Consider the following 9,487-nt stretch of genomic DNA (forward strand, 5'->3'; position numbering starts at 1 on the left):
TTTAAACACGTCTCTGGATAATTAGTTCGGGCCTGTGGATGAACAGTCCAGTAACAGAACCATTCTGCTGCTATACTCAGTGATTGCAGTTATTGGATGGAAAGCCTTTTCTGTATCTCTTTCAGTGGCAAGTGCTTGTTCTGCAATACAGTGACCAGAATTGTGCAATAATTGAACAAGCTAATGGTTTGTATAGGCTTTGTGCCATATATGATAACCTGTGTTCCACACCATATGTCACAAGTCAATATCCTATTTTCCTTATTTACTTGTGAGACACATTGTACAGGTGGACTTTGAACTATTTGTCTACGAATGCTACTTAAAACCTTTCTCTTGTGCTATCTGCTGTAGACTGGCACCAATTAGTTGTGTGTGCATTCTTTACCCCCAGTCTCATCACTTTACATTATGAAAGATTGTGCGATAATTGCTGGCAAAGAGGGTGGTTTATATATCCCCGACTGTTTTATCCTCTGTTAAGATTGCCGATTAACATTTAGACTACAGCAGGTGTTAACTTCACCAGCCTGTAATTTGTTGGGATGCTTTACTTTGTGCTCACTTGTTATTTTACTTCCTTTTTAATCCTTCATTTCAACCGCTGACTCAAATGATTCGCTAAAGATCTCAATTGGTCTGTCATAGAGTCATAAAGATGCGCAGCATGGAAACAGACCCTTCGGTCCAACTTGTCCATGCTGACCAGATATCCTAAATAAATCTAGTCCCATTTGCCAGGATTTGACTCATATTCCTCTAAACCCTTCCTATTCATATACCATCCTGATGCATTTTAAATGTTTTAATTGTGCCAGGCTCCACCACTTCCTCTGGCACTTCATTCCATACATGTACCACCCTCTGCATGAAAAAGTTACCCTTTAGGTCCCTTTTAAATCTTTCCCCTCTCACCTTAAACTTATGCTTACTAGCTTTGGATTCCCTTACATGGCGGAATAGACCTTGACTGTTCATCCTATCCATGACCCCCATGATTTTATAAACATCTATAAGGTCATCCCTCAGCCTCCGATGTTCCAGGGAAAATAGCCCCAGCCTACTCAGCCTCTCCCTACAGCTCAAAGTCCCCAATCCTGCCAACATCTTTGTATATCTTTTATGAATCCTTTCAAGTTTCACAACGCCTTTCCTATAGCAAGGGGACCAAAATTGAACACAGTATTCCAAAGGCAGCCTAACCAAAATCCTGTACAGCTGCAACATATCCTCCCAACTCCTGTACTCAATTCACTGACAAATAAAGGCAAGCATACCAAACGTCTTCTTCACTAAACTGTCTAAGTGTGACTCCACATTCAAGGAGCTATGAACCTGCCCTCCAAGATTTCTTTTGTTTGGCAACACTTCCCAGGACCTTACCATTAAGTGTATTAGTCCTGACCTGATTTGCCTTTCCAAAATGTAGCACCTCACATTTATCAAAATTAACCTCTGTCTGCCACTCCTCAGCCCATTGGCCCATCTGAACAAGATCCTGTTGTACGCTGAGGTAACCTTCTTCGCTGTCCACTACACCATCAATTTTGTATTCTTAATGACCCCAATATGCACACTAAAAACTGAAAGACTGTGGATGCTGTAAAGCAGGATCAAAAACAGAAGTTGCTGGAAAAGACCAGCAGGTCTGGCAGCATCTGTGAAGAAAAAATCACAGTTAACGTTTCGGGTCCAGTGACCCGTTCTGAGGAAGAGTCACTGGACCCAAAACGTTAACTCTGATTTTATCATTGCTGCTATGATGATACCTGATCTTGTCCACTCAAATTTGATCTGTAACACAAAACTAGGTCTGAAATTGTGTTCTCCCAGAATCTGAGCAAAAACATTAACATGTGACCATGCTAAGAAGTAATGGCATGATTGGACATTGGGAATGGAGCACACTATTCAACTACTTGAACCTGTCCCCCATTCAATTAGATCTAGTTTAATCTCTATCTCAACTTCTTTTACCCACCTTGCCTTTTGTAACTCTTAATACTCTTGACTAACAAAAATCTATTAGCCTGTTTTGAAATTTAAAATTGACTTGGGCTCAACAGCATTTTTTTTAAGGGGAAGAGATTCAGTGGCTTCTTTTAATGGGTGAGGGGGGAGGGAAGAGTTTCCATATTTCCAAGACTCTTTTTGTTTAGAAGTCCTTCCTGAAATTACCCAAACAGCCTCACTTCAATGTGAAAGTCATATGCATGTGTTCTGAATTCCCCTAGCAGAAAAGATAATTTTATTCCACCATTTACCAAGGTTTCAAAGAGTCATTGCTTTTCATATGCCAGTTCAATAATGACAAAATGGTCACGTAAGCTAATTTCTACATGGCTGCATTTGCTTTGCCAACATTTCCTAGGATTTTCACATAATGAAAGGGGATAATAGGAAGAAGTAACCTTGGGGAAAAAAAAAATGAAGATTGTAAAGATGTACGGTGAAGCAGTCTTATCTAAACTATTGGATGTTCGCCTTTTGGAATTACTCACATATATTGCATCTTTTCTGACTTTTCACTGAAGGTGACTTCTTGTCCATGAATTAATTTATTTGGTAGGTTGTCATTTCTTTCAGTTACCTATTGGTTATTACTGCTTATTATGCTATAGGATATACATTCATCACAACAATAAATTTATAGGCAATCAGAGATTACTTAAAAATTCTAAAACTCTTCAATCATTGATAATGGCTTCCTGTGCTTTGCAATCATAGTGCTGTTATATGTAGCTTGCAGCATTAGGAAGCTTTGTCTGAGAGTACTTTTCTAATAGAGGAGAGGGTATGAAATTCTATTTCAAATGGGCATCATCATCATCATCAATGAATTTGAGGTCATCTCATGCCTTTTATAGTTGCTTTATTTGTGTTTTGCCTACCTCAATGATTGAGCCAAGAGCTGGCAGAAATACTTTGCAAAGTTGATTTAACATCCCAGCATGGATTTTATGCCTGACGTTAACAGTGTTGGCATTTGGTATACCCAGCTATTGGAATCCAGCAGTTTAATGGGAGATTGTGTACAATGGTACTGGAGTGAGGTATTTATCTATGCCAATGTGATGTGGTTTGGAGCAGTCGTGCATGTCCATTTAGTCAGGGGCAGACATCCTTGTCCATGCTCCTTTGTGTAAGCAAAATTATAACAGTATTGTGTACAACAAAGTGTACGTGTGACAACCACAAACATTTTGACATAGCTGCATTTTATGTGCTAGACCTAGTCATTAAAGCATCTCAATTTTAGATGTTCTAAATCTCTCTCATTTCCAATTTCAGGCAGTTACTTATGTTGAGATTAGAAAGAAGTGACTGGTTGGTAGGGAACTATTTGTTGTTAGTGGTTTTGCCCAGATGTTTATTTATCTAAGATATGCATTTCATTCGTAATTTGAATTCAAAATTTCATTCAACATGTAAATGTGAATAAGACTCTAAAAAACACAAATTGCCTAATTGGTGGACCAAGCTGTAGAAATATCCATTGACTAAAACCTGGCAACTGAAACGTTGAGTGTTATTAATTATATTTAGGCTAACAGGAAGAGCAGCAGAATGTGTTCAGCCTTGGCGTCGGTAATATGAACATCTATCAAACTGGCTTCAACCCAACCACACCCAGACCTATCTATTTTCAACCCAGCTTGTGTGATCCTTTCCTGTGTGCATGCCCCAGTTCTGATGCACAGGCCTGGAATATTAACTCTGTTTCTTATCTAAAGATGCTGGCATCGCAGCTGAATATTTCCAGCACTTTCTGCATTTATATTCACTCCGTTCACAAATTCTGATACTGAAGTAGTCTGTGTCCATGTGAGGCAGAACCTGGACAACATTCAGATTTGGGCTGAATAGCATTCACCACTGCACAAGTGCCAGACAATTAGCATTTCTATTAAAAGTGAATCTAAATATCTCCCTTGACATTCAATGGGAATCCCCACCATCAATATCCAGTTTCTATACACCAGAAAATTAATTGGATTAGCCATTCAAACACAATGGCCACAAAGGTAGATTAGATTCGAGGAATTCTGTGGTGAGTAAGTGAAATCCTGACTTCCCAGAGTCTGATCGCTGTTTATAAGGCACATCAGGGGTATAGTGCTTCCCACTTGGCCTGGAAAACACTCAAGACGATTGACTCATCCAGGACAAAAGAGACCACTTGATTGGTATCCCAACCACTATTTTCAACATTCAAACATTTCATCACTGAAACATAGTAGTAGCAGATGCACTGCAGTAACTTTCCAAGGCTCCTTCAACAGCACCTTCCAAATCCTTGATTTGTACCATCTAAAAAGGCAAGGGCAACAGGCACATGGAGACACGAAAACCTGCAAATTTGACTCCTTGTCACATTTGGACATGCAATACCATTCCTTCACTGTTGTTGGGTCAAAATTCTAAACTCCTCTATAGTGGCACTGTGGGTGTATCTACAACCCATGAATTGCAGCATTTCAAGAAGGAAGCACACCACCACCGTCTACTGGGCAATTAAGAACGAGTAATAAATGCTGTCATTACCTGGGATGCTCACATCCTGAGAATGAATTTATACAAAAGGAATTGGTGTGAGTAAAGAGGCAGTTGAGATTTATATGGCCTCAGGTCTGTGTAGAATAGAACATGGGAAGGTGGAACAGTGAAATCTAGGGATGGAGCGTTTGGCTGGGTAACAGTTTCTGGTGGGCTAAAGATGTTAGCTTTAGTCATAATCAACACTTAAATGGAGGAAATTTCTGCTCATGTAGTGGTGGAAGTCAGACAAGAAATTTGACCAGGATTTTCTTGTCGTATTTAGAAAGTCAAACTGTATAAAATGGCGAAATTGTGAGTACTTCTTCAATGAAAGTAGGACAAAGTAGACACACTTTTGAATTAGCGAATGATAAGTTTGTATTAGTGTCAGGAAGTCAGGCAAAGAATTATTTGCTTCAGAAAACAATTTTAGCAGCGGTACTGGAGGAAGACGTCATGCAATCTTTTGGTAGACAGATGTGAGACAGAAAACTAGGTTTATCTAGATGTAACAGAGATAGTAGGAACTGCAGATGCTGGAGAATCTGAGATAACAAGGTGTAGAGCTGGATGAACACAGCAGGCCAAGCAGCATCCGAGGAGCAGGAAGGCTGACGTTTCGGGCCTAGACCCTTCATCAGAAATGGGGGAGGGGAACGGGGTTCTGAAATAAATAGGGAGAGAGGGGGAGGCGGATAGAAGATGGATAGAGGAGAAGATAGGTGGAGAGGAAACAGACAGGTCAAAGAGGCGGGGATGGAGCCAGTAAAGGTGAGTGTAGGTGGGGAGGTAGGGAGGAGATAGGTCAGTCCAGGGAGGACGGACAGGGCAAGGAGGCGGGATGAGGTTAGTAGGTAGGAGATGGGGGTGCGGCTTGAGGTGGGAGGAGGGAATAGGTGGGAGGAAGAACAGGTTAGGGAGGCGGGGACAAGCTGGGCTGGTTTTGGGATGCGGTAGAGGGAGGGGAGATTTTGAAGCTTGTGAAATCCACATTGATACCATTGGGCTGCAGGGTTCCCAAGCGGAATATGAGTTGCTGTTCCTGCAACCTTCGGGTGGCATCGTTGTGGCACTGCAGGAGGCCCAGGATGGACATGTCGTCCGAGGAATGGGAGGGGGAGTTGAAATGGTTCACGACTGGGAGGTGCAGTTGTTTATTGCAAACCGAGCATAGGTGTTCTGCAAAGCGGTCCCCAAGCCTCCGCTTGGTTTCCCCGATGTAGAGGAGGCCACAACGGGTACAGCGGGATGCAGTATACCACATTGGCAGATGTGCAGGTGAACATCTGCTTGATGTGGAAAGTCTTCTTGGGGCCTGGGATGGGGGTGAGGGAGGAGGTGTGGGGGCAGGTGTAGCACTTCCTGCGGTTGCAGGGAAAAGTGCCGGGTGTGGTGGGGCTGGAGGGGAGCGTGGAGCAGACAAGGGAGTCACAGAGAGAGTGGTCCCTCCGGAAAGCAGATAAGGGTGGGGAGGGAAAAGTGTCTTTGGTGGTGGGGTCGGATTGCAGATGGCGGAAGTGTCGGAGGATGATGCGTTGGATCCGGAGGTTGGTCGGGTGGTATGTGAGGACGAGGGGGATTCTTTTTTGGTTGTTATTGCGGGGACGGGGTGTGAGGGATGAGTTTTGGGAAATGCGGGAGACACGGTGGAGGACGTTCTCGACCACTGAGGAGGGGAAGTTGCGGTCCTTGAAAAACGAGGACATCTGAGATGTATGGGAGTGGAATGCCTCATCCTGGGAGCAATTGTGGCGGAGGCGAAGGAATTGGGAGTAGGGGATGGCATTTTTGCAGGAAGGTGGGTGGGAGGAGGTGTATTCTAGGTAGCTGTGGGAGTCAGTGGGCTTGAAATGGATATCGGTTTCTAGGTGGTTGACCGAGATGGAGACAGAGAGGTCCAGGAAGGTGAGAGAGGTGTTAGTGATGGTCCAGGTGAACTTAAGGTTGGGGTGGAATGTGTTGGTGAAGTGGATGAACTGTTCAAGCTCCTTGTGGGAGCACGAGGCGGCGCCAATACAGTCATCAATGTAATGGAGGAAGAAGTGGGGTTTAGGGCCAGTGTAGGTACGGAAGAGGGATTGTTCCACGTAACCTACAAAGAGGCAGGCATCGCTTGAGCCCATATGGGTACCCATGGCCACCCCCTTTGTCTGTAGGAAGTGGGAGGAATTGAAAGAGAAGTTGTTGTCCAGAACTTCCAATTCCCCGGTCCCCAGCACCTCATCTTTAACATGGACGTCCAGTCCCTGTACACCTGCATTCCCCATACAGATGGCCTAAAGGCCCTCTGCTCCTTCCTGTCCCGCAGGCCCGACCAGTCCCCCTCCACTGACACCCTCATCCGCTTAGCTGAACTCGTCCTCACCCTCAACAACTTCTCTTTCAATTCCTCCCACTTCCTACAGACAAAGGGGGTGGCCATGGGTACCTGCATGGGCCCAAGCTATGCCTGCCTTTTTGTAGGTTATGTGGAACAATCCCTCATCCTTACCTACACTGGCCCTAAACCCCACCTCTTCCTCCGTGACATTGATGACTGTATCGACGCCGCCTCGTGCTCCCACGAGGAGCTCAAACAGTTCATCCACTTCACAAACACATTCCACCCCAAACTTAAGTTCACCTGGACCATCTCTAACACCTCTCTCACCTTCCTGGACCTCTCTGTCTCCATCTCGGTCAACCACCTAGAAACCGATATCCATTTCAAGCCCACCGACTCCCACAGCTACCTAGAATACACCTCCGCCCACCCACCTTCCTGCAAAAATGCCATCCCCTGTTCCCAATTCCTTCGCCTCCGCCGCATCTGCTCCCAGGATGAGGCATTCCACTCCCGTACATCGCAGATGTCCTCGTTTTTCAAGGAACACAACATCCCCCCCTCAGTGGTCGAGAACGCCCTCCACTGTGTCTCCCGCATTTCCCAAAACTCATCCCTCACACTCCCTCCCTGCAATAACAACCAAAACAGAATCCCCCTCGTCCTCACGTACCACCCCACCAACCTCCGGATCCAACGCATCATCCTCCGACACTTCCGCCATCTGCAATCCGACCCCACCACCAAAGACATTTTTCCCTCCCCACCCTTATCTGCCTTCCGGAGGGACCACTCTCTCCGTGACTCCCTTGTCTGCTCCACACTCCCCTCCAGCCCCACCACACCCGGCACTTTTCCCTGCAACCGCAGGAAGTGCTACACCTGCCCCCACACCTCCCTCCTCACCCCCATCCCAGGCCCCAAGAAGACTTTCCACATCAAGCAGATGTTCACCTGCACATCTGCTAATGTGGTATACTGCATCCGCTGTACCCGGTGTGGCCTCCTCAACATCGGGGAAACCAAGCGGAGGCTTGGGGACCGCTTTGCAGAACACCTGCGCTCGGTTTGCAATAAACAACTGCACCTCCCAGTCGCAAACCATTTCAACTCTCCCTCCTATTCCTCAGACGACATGTCCATCCTGGGCCTCCTGCAGTGCCACAACGATGCCACCCAAAGGTTGCAGGAACAGCAACTCATATTCCGCTTGGGAACCCTGCAGCCCAATGGTATCAATGTGGATTTCACAAACTTCAAAATCTCCCCTCCCCCAACCGCATCCCAAAACCAGCCCAGCTCGTCCCCGCCTCCTTAACCTGTTCTTCCTCCCACCTATCCCCTTCTCCCACCTCAAGCCGCACCCCCATCTCCTACCTACTAAATTCATCCCACCCCCTTCACCTGTCTGTCCTCCCTGGACTGACCTATCTCCTCCCTACCTCCCCACCTACACTCACCTTTACTGGCTCCATCCCCGCCTCTTTGACCTGTCTGTTTCCTCTCCACCTATCTTCTTCTCTATCCATCTTCTATCCGCCTCCCCCTCTCTCCCTATTTATTTCAGAACCCCGTTCCCCTCCCCCATTTCTGATGAAGGGTCTAGGCCCGAAACGTCAGCCTTCCTGCTCTTATGATGCTGCTTGGCCTACTGTGTTCATCCAGCTCTACACCTTGTTATCTAGATGTAAGATCATGTTCCTTCATCCAAATTAATCGTGTGGAATTAGATTTTCTTGTAATAATGTCATTTTATGGCGAGTACATAATATAGAGTGGAAAATACTGATTTGATACATTGTAAGATAACATTTTATTTTAGACTGTTTTAGGCAAGTTGGCTTATCTGAGATTATTTAAGCCCAAAACGTGACCACTATTAAGTCAGCAGGCAAGCAGCTTGTCGAGTTATAATTGTGAAGTAAATTTGCTTGTAGAATTGCAGGAGCACAAAGTTATTGTTCTGTCTATAGCTCTTCAAATTTATTCAGATCTATATCAGAACTATTTACAGTTCCAGTTCAGAAGAAAAAAAGTAAAAGTATAGATTAAAATGGCAAACACACAATGGGCAACAAAATGGCAGTGTGCCATTTACCACCCATTCTCATTTCTGTTGCTACCACTGTGGTGTTTTTCTGGGCCTTCAGTGGGGTAAACAAATCTGCCTGCTTTACACGGAAGCATTCTTTTGGTGCAAGTTGAAAAATCAGACTTTGAGTGTTCTAAACGATAGCCCTTAAAGAGATGAGGCTGATTTATGTGGGTTCTGGAAGAGCGCTAAAGCAAATGTGACCTGGCCCTCAAAATGGGCTTGGACCTTTTTGCCTGGATGTGGGTTGTGCTTTTGCCCCTCTTGAGACTGCCCAAATATCACAAAATGTGGCAATTAAGTGCACATAATCCTATTTCTATGATGGTCCCCCAAAAGGAAGTTGAATGACAGTACTTCAGATGCTAGAAGGTTGATTGGTTAGTTTTTCCCTGGTAGGTTTTATCTTCTGTTTCATGGGGCGAAAGTGTGTTAATCTGTAACTTCGAATCAGAGATAGTAGGAACTGCAGATGCTGGAGAATCCGAGACAACAAGGTGCAGGGCTGGATGAACACAGCAGGCCAAGCAGCA

This window comes from Rhincodon typus, chromosome 4 (genome assembly GCF_021869965.1).
Source record: "Rhincodon typus isolate 14 chromosome 4, sRhiTyp1.1, whole genome shotgun sequence".
Classification (NCBI taxonomy): Eukaryota; Metazoa; Chordata; class Chondrichthyes; order Orectolobiformes; family Rhincodontidae; genus Rhincodon; species Rhincodon typus.